Raw genomic sequence first — 15,017 nt, forward strand, 5'->3', positions numbered from 1 at the left:
AGCCAAAAGAAAGCAGGTGTAGCAATATTAATCTCAGATAAAATAGACTTCAAATGCAGGGATGTTTTGAGAGACAAAGAAGGCCACTACATACTAATAAAAGGGGCAATTCAGCAAGAAGAAATAACAATCGTAAATGTCTACGCACCCAATCAAGGTGCCACAAAATACATGAGAGAAACATTGGCAAAACTAAAGGAAGCAATTGATGTTTCCACAATAATTGTGGGAGACTTCAACACATCACTCTCTCCTATAGATAGATCAACCAGACAGAAGACCAATAAGGAAATTGAAAACCTAAACAATCTGATAAATGAATTAGATTTAACAGACATCTACAGGACATTACATCCCAAATCACCAGGATACACATACTTTTCTAGTGCTCACGGAACTTTCTCCAGAATAGATCATATGGTGGGACATAAAACAAGCCTCAATAAATTTAAAAAGATTGAAATTATTCAAAGCACATTCTCTGACCACAATGGAATACAATTAGAAGTCAATAACCATCAGAGACTTAGAAAATTCACAAATACCTGGAGGTTAAACAACACACTCCTAAACAATCAGTGGGTTAAAGAAGAAATAGCAAGAGAAATTGCTAAATATATAGAGACGAATGAAAATGAGAACACAACATACCAAAACCTATGGGATGCAGCAAAAGCAGTGCTAAGGGGGAAATTTATAGCACTAAACGCATATATTAAAAAGGAAGAAAGAGCCAAAATCAAAGAACTAATGGATCAACTGAAGAAGCTAGAAAATGAACAGCAAACCAATCCTAAACCAAGTAGAAGAAAAGAAATAACAAGGATTAAAGCAGAAATAAATGACATAGAGAACAAAAAAACAATAGAGAGGATAAATATCACCAAAAGTTGGTTCTTTGAGAAGATCAACAAGATTGACAAGCCCCTAGCTAGACTGACAAAATCAAAAAGAGAGAAGACCCATATAAACAAAATAATGAATGAAAAAGGTGACATAACTGCAGATCCTGAAGAAATTAAAAAAATTATAAGAGGATATTATGAACAACTGTATGGCAACAAACTGGATAATGTAGAAGAAATGGACAATTTCCTGGAAACATATGAACAACCTAGACTGACCAGAGAAGAAATAGAAGACCTCAACCAACCCATCACAAGCAAAGAGATCCAATCAGTCATCAAAAATCTTCCCACAAATAAATGCCCAGGGCCAGATGGCTTCACAGGGGAATTCTACCAAACTTTCCAGAAAGAACTGACACCAATCTTACTCAAACTCTTTCAAAACATTGAAAAAAATGGAACACTACCTAACTCATTTTATGAAGCTAACATCAATCTAATACCAAAACCAGGCAAAGATGCTACAAAAAAGGAAAACTACCGGCCAATCTCCCTAATGAATATAGATGCAAAAATCCTCAACAAAATACTTGCAAATCGAATCCAAAGACACATTAAAAAAATCATACACCATGACCAAGTGGGGTTCATTCCAGGCATGCAAGGATGGTTCAACATCAGAAAAACAATCAATGTATTACAACACATTAAAAACTCGAAAGGGAAAAATCAATTGATCATCTCAATAGATGCTGAAAAAGCATTTGACAAAATCCAACATCCCTTTTTGATAAAAACACTTCAAAAGGTAGGAATTGAAGGAAACTTCCTCAACATGATAAAGAGCATATATGAAAAACCCACAGCCAGCATAGTACTCAATGGTGAGAGACTGAAAGCCTTCCCTCTAAGATCAGGAACAAGACAAGGATGCCCGCTGTCACCACTGTTATTCAACATTGTGCTGGAAGTGCTAGCCAGGGCAATCCGGCAAGACAAAGAAATAAAAGGCATCCAAATTGGAAAAGAAGAAGTAAAACTGTCATTGTTTGCAGATGATATGATCTTATATCTAGAAAACCCTGAGAAATCAACGATACACCTACTAGAGCTAATAAACAAATTTAGCAAAGTAGCGGGATACAAGATTAATGCACATAAGTCAGTAATGTTTCTATATGCTAGAAATGAACAAACTGAAGAGACACTCAAGAAAAAGATACCATTTTCAATAGCAACTAAAAAAATCAAGTACCTAGGAATCAACTTAACCAAAGATGTAAAAGACCTATACAAAGAAAACTACATAACTCTACTAAAAGAAATAGAAGGGGACCTTAAAAGATGGAAAAATATTCCATGTTCATGGATAGGAAGGCTAAATGTCATTAAGATGTCAATTCTACCGAAACTCATCTACAGATTCAATGCAATCCCAATCAAAATTCCAACAACCTACTTTGCAGACTTGGAAAAGCTAGTTATCAAATTTATTTGGAAAGGGAAGATGCCTCGAATTGCTAAAGACACTCTAAAAAAGAAAAACGAAGTGGGAGGACTTACACTCCCTGACTTTGAAGCTTATTATAAAGCCACAGTTGCCAAGACAGCATGGTACTGGCACAAAGATAGACATATAGATCAATGGAATCGAATTGAGAATTCAGAGATAGACCCTCAGATCTATGGCCGACTGATCTTTGATAAGGCCCCCAAAGTCACCGAACTGAGCCATAATGGTCTTTTCAACAAATGGGGCTGGGAGAGTTGGATATCCATATCCAAAAGAATGAAAGAGGACCCCTACCTCACCCCCTACACAAAAATTAACTCAAAATGGACCAAAGATCTCAATATAAAAGAAAGTACCATAAAACTCCTAGAAGATAATGTAGGAAAACATCTTCAAGACCTTGTATTAGGAGGCCACTTCCTAGACTTTACACCCAAAGCACAAGCAACAAAAGAGAAAATAGATAAATGGGAACTCCTCAAGCTTAGAAGTTTCTGCACCTCAAAGGAATTTCTCAAAAAGGTAAAGAGGCAGCCAACTCAATGGGAAAAAATTTTTGGAAACCATGTATCTGACAAAAGACTGATATCTTGCATATACAAAGAAATCCTACAACTCAATGACAATAGTACAGACAGCCCAATTATAAAATGGGCAAAAGATATGAAAAGACAGTTCTCTGAAGAGGAAATACAAATGACCAAGAAACACATGAAAAAATGTTCAGCTTCACTAGCTATTAGAGAGATGCAAATTAAGACCACAATGAGATACCATCTAACACCGGTTAGAATGGCTGCCATTAAACAAACAGGAAACTACAAATGCTGGAGGGGATGTGGAGAAATTGGAACTCTTATTCATTGTTGGTGGGACTGTATAATGGTTCAGCCACTCTGGAAGTCAGTCTGGCAGTTCCTTAGAAAACTAGATATAGAGCTACCATTCGATCCAGCGATTGCACTCCTCGGTATATACCCGGAAGATCGGAAAGCAGTGACACGAACAGATATCTGCACGCCAATGTTCATAGCAGCATTATTCACAATTGCCAAGAGATGGAAACAACCCAAATGTCCTTCAACAGATGAGTGGATAAATAAAATGTGGTATATACACACGATGGAATACTACGCGGCAGTAAGAAGGAACGATCTGGTGAAACATATGACAACATGGATGAACCTTGAAGACATAATGCTGAGCGAAATAAGCCAGGCACAAAAAGAGAAATATTATATGCTACCACTAATGTGAACTTTGAAAAATGTAAAACAAATGGTTTATAATGAAGAATGTAGGGGAACTAGCAGTAGAGAGCAATTAAGGAAGGGGGAACAATAATCCAGGAAGAACAGATAAGCTATTTAACGTTCTGGGGATGCCCAGAAATGACTATGGTCTGTTAATTTCTGATGGTTGTAGTAGGAACAAGTTCACTGAAATGTTGCTATATTATGTAACTTTCTTGGGGTAAAGTAGGAACATGTTGGAAGTTAAGCAGTTATCTTAGGTTAGTTGTCTTTTTCTTACTCCCTTGCTATGGTCTCTTTGAAATGCTCTTTTATTGTATGTTTGTTTTCTTTTTAACTTTTTTTTTCATACAGGTGATTTGAAAAAAGAAGGGAAAGTTAAAAAAAAAAAAAAATAAAAAAAGAAAAAAGACAAACAAGGTAAAAAAAAAAAAAAAAAAAAAAAGATGTAGTGCCCCCTTGAGGAGCCTGTGGAGAATGCAGGGGTATTCGCCTACCCCACCTCCATGGTTGCTAACATGACCACAGACATAGGGGACTGGTGGTTTGATGGGTTGAGCCCTCTACCATAAGTTTTACCCTTGGGAAGACGGTTGCTGCAAAGGAGAGGCTAGGCCTCCCTGTATTTGTGCCTAAGAGTCTCCTCCTGAATGCCTCTTTGTTGCTCAGATGTGGCCCTCTCTCTCTGGCTAAGCCAACTTGAAAGGTGAAATCACTGCCCTCCCCCCTACGTGGGATCAGACACCCAGGGAAGTGAATCTCCCTGGCAACGTGGAATATGACTCCCAGGGAGGAATGTAGACCTGGCACCGTGGGACGGAGAACATCTTCTTGACCAAAAGGGGGATGTGAAAGGAAATGAAATAAGCTTCAGTGGCAGAGAGATTCCAAAAGGAGCCGAGAGGTCACTCTGGTGGGCACTCTTATGCACACTTTAGACAACCCTTTTTAGGTTCTAAAGAATTGGGGTAGCTGGTGGTGGATACCTGAAACTATCAAACTATAACCCAGAACCCATGAATCTCGAAGACAGTTGTATAAAAATGTAGCTTATGAGGGGTGACAATGGGATTGGGAAAGCCATAAGGACCAAACACCACTTTGTCTAGTTTATGGATGGATGTGTAGAAAAGTAGGGGAAGGAAACAAACAGACAAAGGTACCCAGTGTTCTTTTTTACTTCAATTGCTCTTTTTCACTCTAATTATTATTCTTGTTATTTTTGTGTGTGTGCTAATGAAGGTGTCAGGGATTGATTTAGGTGATGAATGTACAACTATGTAATGGTACTGTAAACAATCGAAAGTACAATTTGTTTTGTATGACTGCGTGGTATGTGAATATATCTCAATAAAATGATGATTAAAAAAAAAATATTATTGACTGTTTCCATTGAAGCCAAGAAAATAAAATTAGAATAAATTTTATTTTTGGAGTAAATAACATTTACAATTAAGATAATAAAGTGAAATTTAATAGATTTAACCTTTCCACTTTTTAGTTTGAAATACCCAACAAAATTATAGGACAATTACAAAACTAATACAGAATCCATAGGGAGAACTCCTACAATCACCTCCAGATACCCACATCCATTTTTAACACATTTCTCATATCTCTCTCCATCTATCTGTATGTCTATTTATCAATCCATCTTCTGAATACTTGAATGTAGGTTGTATACTTCATTCTCTGGCAACACTTAATACTGTGATGCACATTTCCTAAGGACTAAGATACTCATTTATGTAACTACCTTAAGTGTAGTTAACCAAGTTCAAGAATTGTAGCATTGGTATAAAGCTTATAGTCTATATTCCAATGTTTTCATATGTCCCAATATTATTCCTTTGAGCCTTTTCTCTTCCAGTGCTACATTCCATCCAGGATCACATATTGCATTTCATTATCATTGTCTATTTGCTCTTCCTGTTTTTGAATTTAATTGTGGGAATATATACACAACATAAACCTTCCCATCTCAACCACTCCCTAGCATACCATTGAATGGGATTAATCACATTTGCAACATTGTGACATCCTCACCACCTTCCACTACTACAACTTTCCAATCCCCCCCCAAAAAAACCCTATGCAATTATGCCTTAATTCCCCAACCCCTTGTCTCAAGCCCCTGGCAATGTGTACTACTGTCCCTAGGAGCTTGCATATTCTCCAGTATTTTCTTTGTGGTTACAATGGGGCTTAAATGTAATATCCTATATCCGTAACAATCTTGTTTACTTTGATACCAACTCCAATAATATAAATAAACTGCATTCCTGTAAACTCACACTTCTTTCCACCTTTAGTAGGTCTTGTCACAAATTACATACTTATACATTTTGAGTCCCAAACCACTGGGTTATCATTACATTTTATGTATCTGCCCTTTAGATACTGTAGGAAGTAAAAAGTGGACTGCAGGGTACAATAGTTTCATTTGTGCAAACAAATGCACAAATGGAGGGCATTCTTATGCACTATATGGATATCCCTTTGTAGTTTTAGTGTATTGGAATTGCTAGAAGGAAATACGTGAAACTGTTAAACTGCAACCCAGTAGCCTTTAATCTTGAAGATGATTTCATAGCTATGTAGCTCAAGTGGTTTGACTGTTAATTGTGAAAACCTTGTGGCTCATGCTCCCTTTTTCCAGTGTATGATGACTGGAAAAATAGGAACATGAAATCTAAATGAAAGATGGGGTGGGATAGGGGATGGAAAGCTTTGGATATTCTTTTTTACTTTTATTTTTATTCTTATTTTCATTCTTTTGGGAGTGAGGAAAACATGCAGAAATTGGGGTGGTGAATGCACAATTATATGATGGTACTTTGAACAGTTGTTTGTACACCATGGATGACTGGTATGTGAATATATCTCAATAAAATGGAATTTTAAAAAGAACAGAATAGGAGTCTTTGGTGCATAGCCCATCTCTGGCACAGATTGATAATGCTGGTTGAAACTCAATCTTTTGGCCATACAGAAAAGGGTCTCTGCACAAAGGTCATGAGAAAGTACATCAAGAAAGTTTGTGCACATTACACCTTCCAAGTCTTGTGATGTGCTTTGCTCCTGGAATTGTGCCCTCTTTGTTCTTTTCCTTTATAAACTTCTGTAGAGCCCAGCTTAAGTTGCAGAGTACTGCCTGGGCCAGCCACCCTCCTGGAATATGTCTCCAGTTTATAAGAATCCTTCTCACAATAAATGATTATATGAACTGCCCATGTCTTCTGAAGGAATTCTTTGGACTTCTCAGCAAAGGTGCCAGTACCTTGGGAACTGATGTGGTAGCACTGCAGTTACAGCATGACATGAAGTTACAAACCAAAAATACAATAGTACCCGGAGTTATATTTACCCATGTCATTACTCTCCCCACAGAAGGTAGATGTGACTTTGATCTGTTTTCTACTATCCTTGATTTTTAACCTGCAAACTCTCTTTAGCATCTTTTTAAGGGCCTGTCTGGTGGTGATAAACTCCCTCAACTTTTGCTTATCTGGTAATGCCTTAATCCCCCCTCATTTCTGAAAGAGTTTTTCCAGATAAAGGATTCTTGCCTGGCAGTTTTTTTGCTTTCAGCATTTTAAACATGTCATTCATTGTCTTCTATCCTCCATAGTTTCCAGTGAGAAACCCACATTTACTGTTTTTGAGTCTTGCTTCTCTTTGACAGTTTCTTCCTTTCTGTGGCTTTCAGAATTCTCTATATGTGATATTTGACAGTTTGACTGTAATAGCCTATGATGTCAGTCTATTTGTGATTATCTGTTTGAAGGTTTTTCAGCATCTTGGAGGTGTATATTCATGTCCATCATTACATTTGGGATGTTTCCAACCATTACTTCTTTGAATATTCTCTCAGTCCCTATTTTCTTTCTTCTCTTTCTGGGGCTCCCACAGTGTCTATACTGGTAAGTTTGATGGGGTCTCACAGGTTCCTCAGGCTCTATTCTTCATTCTTTCTTCTTTCTGCTCCTGAAGTTCTCTGACTCTTCTGCCAGCTCCAATCTGCTGAACACCTGTAGGGAATTTGTAATTTCTCTGTGGACTGCAGATACATTTGGATCTTTTTCATAATTTCCTTTTATTGATATTCTCTGTGTTCATCTACCATTTTCCTGATTTCCTTAGATTTGTCCATGTTTTCTTTTAGTTCTTTGAGCATATTTGCTTTGAATTTTTGGCAGTTATTAACAATGCTGCTTAACATTCATGCAAAGGCTTCTGTGCCAACATAAGTTTTCAACTCATTTGTGTAAATACCCAGGAGGAACACTGCTGGATAGCATGGTAAACCTGTGTTTAGCTTTGTAAGAAACTGCCCAGACGTCTCCCAAAGGGCCTGTAATAATGTGCTTTCCCACCAGCAGTGAATGAGAGTTCTTGTTGCTCTACATCTGTACCTGCATCTGGTATTGTCAGTGAGACTGGTTATACCCACTCTAATATGTGTCAGTTGCATCCAGGATTTCTTTATGAGGTGGAGAAAATGTACCAAAATAGACTGTTGTGATAATTGAAGGTATGTAAGAATATACTAAAACTCACTGAATTGTACACTTTACACAGGGTTTCTATGGTATGAGAATTGTATCTCCATAAAACTGTTTAAAAAAAAATGCTTCTAAGATAAAGAGAGGAAAATGTTTTATTTCTATAAAAGAGAAAGAAGTGCTAGAGATGTTATAGATAAACTGGAACTCTCATGCGTTGCTGGTGGGAATGTAAATGGGTGTTGACACTGTGGAGAGCAGTTTGGTGACTGCTGAAAAGTTAAATTTAGAATTGCTATGTGACCAGAAAATCCACTCCTAGGTAAATACACCTCAATGAAGTGAAAACCAACATTCAAACAAATACATTACACGAATGTTCATTGCACCAGTATTCATATATGTACCCATGGTGTAAACAACACCACTGTTTACCAGTGGATAAACTGATAAACCAAGGGTAGCATATCCATTAAAAGGAACACAGGCATTCCTCAGAGATAAATTATTGACTTGATTCCAGAAGACTAAAATAAAGCAAATATCACAATAGTGAATCACAAGAACTTTTTGGTTTCACAGTGCATATACAAAAGTTATGCGTACACTATACTTTATTATGTGAATAGCATTATGAAAAAAAGTGGTATGCATAAACAAATTAAGAAATATTTTGTTGCTAAAAAATGCTAAGTATTTTCTGAGACTTCAGCAAGTTTTAATCTTTTTGCTGGTGGCAGGTGTTACCTTGATGTTGACAGCTGCTGACTGATCAGAATGGTGGTTGCTGAAGTTGGGGTGGCTGTGAAAATTTCTTAAAATAAGACAACGGTGAAAGTTTGCTGCCATCAATTGACTCTTCCTTTTATGAAAGATTTCTCTGTAGCATGTGATGCTGTTTGATAGCATTTTACCCACAGAATTCCTATCAAAACTGGAGTCAATCATCTCAAACCCCACTGTTGCTTTATCAATTATGTTGATGTAGTATTCTAAACCCTTTGTTGTCATTTCAACAATGTACACATCTTCACCAGAAGATTCCATCTCAAGGAAAGTTTCTTTGCTCATCCATACAACTCCTTATCCATTAAAATTTTATCATGAGATTACAGCAATTCAGTCACATCTTCAGGCTCCACTTCAAATTCTAGTCCTCTTGCTGTTTCCACATCTACAGTTACTTCCTCCTCTAAAATCTTGAACTCCTCAGTCATCCTTGAGGGTTGGAATCAACTTCTTCCAAACTCCTGCTGATGCTGATATTTTGATCTCCTCCCATGAATCATGAATGTTCTTAATGGAATCTAGAATGGTGACTCCTTTCTAGAAGGTTCTTAACTTACTTTGCCCATATCCATCAGAGGGATCACCATCTATGGCATCTAGAGCCTTACAAAAATTATTTCTTCAATAATAAGATTCAAAGTTGAAATTGCACTTTCACACATGGGCTGTACAGTGGATATTGTGTTAGCAGGCATGAAACAACATTCATCTCATACATCTCCTCTTGGGTGACCAGATGCATTGTCAATAAACGGTAATATTTTGAAATAAATCTTTTTTCTCAGCAATAGGTATCACCTGTGAGCTTAAAATAAAGAGTAAATCATGGGTAAACAGACGTGCTGTCATGCAGGCTTTGTTGTTCCATTTATAGAGCACAGGCAGAATAGATTTAACATAATTCTTAAGGGACCTATGATTTTCCTAATGGTAATTGAACACTGGCTTCAACTTAATCACCAGCTGAATTAGCCTCTAGCAAGAGAGCCTGTCTTTGAAGCCAGGCTTTGACTACTTCTCTCTAGCTATGAAAGCCCTAGATGGCATCTTCTTCCAATAGAAGGCTGTTTTATTTACATTAAAAATCTTGTTTTATATAGCAACCTTCATCAATTATCTCAGCTAGGTCTTCTGGATAAGTTGCTGCAGTATCTACAGCAGCATTTCCTGCTTAATGTTACACTTTTATATTACGGAGACAGCTTCTTTCCTTAAGCCTCCCAAACCACTCTGTTAGCTTCAAACTTTTCTTCAGCAACTTCCTCACCTTTATCAAGCTTCATAGAATTGGAGAGTTAGGAACTGGTCTGGATTAGGCTTTGGCCTAAGGGAGTATTGTGGCTTGTTTGATCTATCCAGACCTGTCAAACTTTCTCCATGTCAGCAACAATACTCTTTTGCTTTCTTATCATTCATGTGTTCAGTGGAGGAGCACTTTTAATTTTCTTTAGGACTTTTTCCTTTACATTGACAGCTTGGCTGTTTTGGGTAAGAGGCATAGCTTTTCTGCCTATCTTGGCAGTCAATATGCCTCCCTCACTAAGCTTAACTATTTTTAGCTTTTCATTTAAAATGAGAGATGTACAATTTTTACTTTCACTTGAACACCTAGAGGCCACTGTAGGGTTATTGGCCTAATTCCACTATTCTTGTGTCTCATGGGATAGGGGAGCCTGAGGAGAGGGGGAGAGACAGGGGAATGGTCCTTCAATTGAGCAGTCAAAATAGACACATTTATTAAGCACCATTTTATATGGGGATGTTTAATGATGCCCCAAAACAATTACATAAGTAACATCAAAGATCACTGATCACATCACCATGACAGATATAGTAATGAAAAGGTTTGAAATATCGTGAGAATTACCAAAATGTGTCACAAAGACCCAAAGTGAGCACATTTTGTTGGGAAAATAGCAGCAGTAGACTTGCTTCATGCAAGGTTGCCACAGACTTTCAATTTGTAAAAAAACATTATCTGTGAAGTGCAATAAAATGGACAATGAGTTACACCTATATTATGAAGGCACAAAAAGCCATGAAATACAAAATACATAATACAATGGGGAGGTACTTGAAAGTGTTACGGTTAGTAAAAGAAGTCTTATACAATAGGTTGCATATTGTATGATTCTGTTTATATGAAATAGTCCACAGAGGTAATTCCATAGATATAAATAAGCAGATTAGTGGTTGCCCAAGTCTGCGGAAAGGGAGTTTGGTGCCTGAATGCCCAGTGGACAGGTTAACTTTTGGGGTAATGAAAGTATTTTGGATCGAGATAGAAATGATTACTGTATAACATTGTGACTGTACTAAATGTCATTGAATTCTACACTGCAGAATGGATAATTGTATGTTTTATCATTTTACTTTAACAAAAAAATTAAAAAAATTTCCTTTCAAGTAGTAAGTATAAAACATATTTATATTTGACATAAGTACATTTTTCATGAACCATTGATGCTGGTTAATGGGGAAGTTTGTTGTATTGGGGAAACTGAATTTTTACATTTAAACAAATTGCTGGTAGACAGTATATTGTGTTTATCAATTATATGGAGGTGACATTATAGAAATGACAACTGTGCAGGTACTATATGCATTTTTATAGAATATAAGGATTCTGATTTACAACAATCAGAAGGAAATCAATATAAAGTCCCCAATGCATTTCATTTGATTCTCTGGTTATTCTGGCAAGTATTCATGTAGCTTCCTAACACCTCTTTTTACTTTCCAATGAAACATGGTTTAATAAAGAGATAAGTGTTCCATGAGTTAAGTTACCTATTGCTGCTATAACAATTTACCACAAACTTGGTGGATTTCAACAACATGAATTTATTCTGTTAAGAGTTCTCCAGCCCAGAAATCCAAAATCAGCTTCACTCGTCTGAATTGGTTGTGTCAGCAGAGATGTACCCCTCTGCAGGCTCTAAGGGAGAAGATGTTTCCCTGCCTTTTCAGTCTTTAGAGCTGTATTCTTTTCAGCTCCTGGAGCTGATGGCATTCTTTGGCTCTAGGTTCCTTCCTCTATCTTCAGCCAACAACATAACATCTTAAAATTGTCTCTGCTATGGTTGTGACATCACCTTTTGTCTTCTTGTATTTAAATCTATGTCTGACTTCCTCAATAAGGACACCTGTATGGCATTTAAAGTCTACTGGTATAACCCATGATATCTTCATGTCAAGGTCCTTAACTTAATCACATCCGCAAAGACCTTTTTCCTACACTAGATAAACTTCAGAGGTTCCAGGGGCTAAGATTTTGATATCTTTTGGGGTCAGGGGACCATTATTCAGTCCACCACATTCAAAGCACACTCCATTGTGTGGAAACTGGCAGCCAGTTCTGTGTGTCTTACTATCCTGGCTGCCTTGATAAAATCCAAACAATGGGTTGGCCTAAACAACAGGAATTTCTTGGCTCATGGTTTCAATGGCTAGAGGCCTGCTTCCTCCCAGGGTCAGTGAAGTGCTTGCTCAGCAAATATCTTTGGGTCCTTGACATTTCTGCCACATGGCAATGTACTTTCCTTTCTATTTTGAGTTCCAGTGACTTATTCTAGATGCACCACATGGCTTTCTCTTTTATAAGTCCTCCAGTAATAAGATTAAGACACATCATGGTTCAGCTGGTCACAACTTGATTAAAAATAACATCTTCAAAGTGTCTTATTTACAATGGGCTCCCCCCACAAAAGTGGGATTAAGACTAAGAATGTACTTTTTTCCTACAGTACATAATTTAACCTACCGCAATATATACATTTTGGTTTTTGAAGATAAGTAGATCAAGGCAAGGAGACTCAGCTGTAGGCCTGGTTCTGCTGCTGGTTTAGCACTTGGGCCTGTGGAAAATTAAACCATTAAATCTCTCTGTGTATCTGTTTCTTCACCTGACAGGGAAGGAAGAGGATAAGATCACCAGTTTTATACTTTGTTTTAAAAATAAGATCATGTCATACTCCCTTTATCTAGTGTACAGATAGATGAGTAGAAGAATGGGGACAAAAACTAAATGAAAAATAGGGTGGGATGGGGGGATAATTTGAGTGTTCTTTGTTACTTTTATTTTTTATTCTTATTCTGATTCTTTCTGATGTAAGGAAAATGTTCAAAAATAGATTGGGGTGATGAATGCATAACTACAGGATGGTATGTGAACAGTTTATTGTACACCATGGATGACTATGATATGTGAATACATCTCAATAAAACTGAATTTAATTAAAAAAAAAATAAGATCATGGCCTTAAACAATTGAAACCCCATATGAAAACCTGATAATGGCAAAGGAGCTGTGATTATCTTCCTGGGTCCAATTTAATTAGAGCTAGGGTTGGAAACTCAGCTCAGTGGGGACAGAAGAGCGGGTGGGCAGGACTGCTGACTGGCCCTGATTTGCACTTCCACCTTCAGACTCATTGCTGTCAGGTGGGTGTAGAGATTCCAGCTCACGCAGGTCCTCACTGACCACACGGGTGGCAGGAAAGTGGGTGTGCTTACTATTCCCACCTGGAATCATGTTGCTGAGCCCCATGGATGCTGAGTGGAGTGGAGGCTCAGCTCTGCACTCACCCTCCTGGCCCTCCAAGGGCAGGGGAATTTGGGCCCCACCTAGTTCTTCAGGGCAGGGATGGAAGATCAGCACCCACTCAGCCTCTCAGACACTATCACAGCAGATGGTTCTGCCAGGTGGAGAATGGAAGATGAGCTCTTTTTCTGTGTCTGCTGCAGCTGGGTTTGGAGGCTCCTGGATTACCCTGCTGGGAAAAATGGTAGGTATTAAGAAGAGAAAACCAGAGAACTCACCAGTGTGTGGGTCCGCAATCTCCTAGCCATCCTACATTGTTTCCAGCTTTCAGCAACTTTGTATGCTTGCAAGTTGGGTTATTTCCAAAGTTTCAGTTACAAGAGAATCTAGAGGAATTGCCTCTTGGCTGAACCAGAAGTCTGTTCTCAGAAGGGAAACAGGGTTTCCCACATGGCCTAGAATTATTGCTTGACCCAAACAAGTCATGCTGACTCTGATGACCCTTGTTTTCTCCCACATTTCTGCGATTCAGAGTCTCAGAATGAATAAGAAACAAATAGCCTGTTTTCTCACCAAAAGCTTGGATTTGGACAAGATATACACAAATGTCAAGTAAACGGAATATGATCAGAAATGTCATGAACATAGGCCCTAGAACTAGGTAAGAGACATGTTGTGGTCCACTTGGGCAGGCAGGTGCATCAACAGGTGCATATAGTGTTGAGGAGGAAGTCAGTCCAAGAATCTTGTGGGTCCCTCATCAGGAAAATTCCCCAGAATCCCTGGTCAGGATTGAACATCACACCTTTTATTGCTTATTTTTGCATCACTAAGCCGTAAATTCTGTGAAGTTGAGCACTTTGTATATTATACCAGTTAATCCCCAGAAAAATCCAGGTTCTGGAACATTGGAGACCTTCAATAAATATTAGCAACTAACATGCTATTTTACATAATAAAATAAGCTCATTTATAATGAAGATACTTCTCCTATATGGCACATGTATGTTACTGATTCTTGAATATTTTGAGTCATATTCTCCTTGTAGATTACATGGATGCTGTTGACATTCCTCCTAGTTATGAACATATGCAAACAAAAACAGATAAACTAGAGCCACCTCAGGTGCTATGTAAACCCCTTGAATTCTCCAGCTCAATCTATCAGCATTTTACGGACCTCAACTTTATAATGAATTTTGAGGGCAGGAAAGGAAAAACAATTGCTGTGAAGAGGGGCCACAACTTATCCTGCAGCTCCTGCCTTTTTCCTAGCCAGCCTCCAGAAGGTTTAACTTCCAAGCTGGGCATTCTCCATGGGGAGCTATTTGTTTCTTCCAGGTTCTCTATATTAGTACCATTTAATCCAGAGGAAGAGTGAGGATTTGTGGAGAAACTTAAGAAATGTATCACCAAAGGTCAGTGTCACCAGAATTCTTGAATTAGTATAAATACCCCTGGCTATTCCAGGACATTTTGAAAATATAACCCCCTCACATCTACAAGGATCTTCCACCTCATCACCTAGATAGCTCTATATTTTGTGGCTACAGGTGTTTTTTGGAT

General features: G+C 37.9%; 1 long non-coding RNA gene across 1 annotated transcript in view; it reads right to left on the reverse strand.

The window, feature by feature from the left end:
• Nucleotides 1–13,046: 13,046 nt before the first annotated feature.
• The window catches only part of LOC119534701, a 30,267-nt gene continuing 28,296 nt past the window's right edge, over nt 13,047–15,017 (reverse strand). The window contains exon 3 of the long non-coding RNA XR_005217097.1: nt 13,047–13,680. This is a non-coding gene — a long non-coding RNA (uncharacterized LOC119534701). The remainder of the gene's footprint in view (nt 13,681–15,017) is intronic.

Source organism: Choloepus didactylus, chromosome 5 (genome assembly GCF_015220235.1).
Source record: "Choloepus didactylus isolate mChoDid1 chromosome 5, mChoDid1.pri, whole genome shotgun sequence".
In the NCBI taxonomy this organism is placed as follows: Eukaryota; Metazoa; Chordata; class Mammalia; order Pilosa; family Megalonychidae; genus Choloepus; species Choloepus didactylus.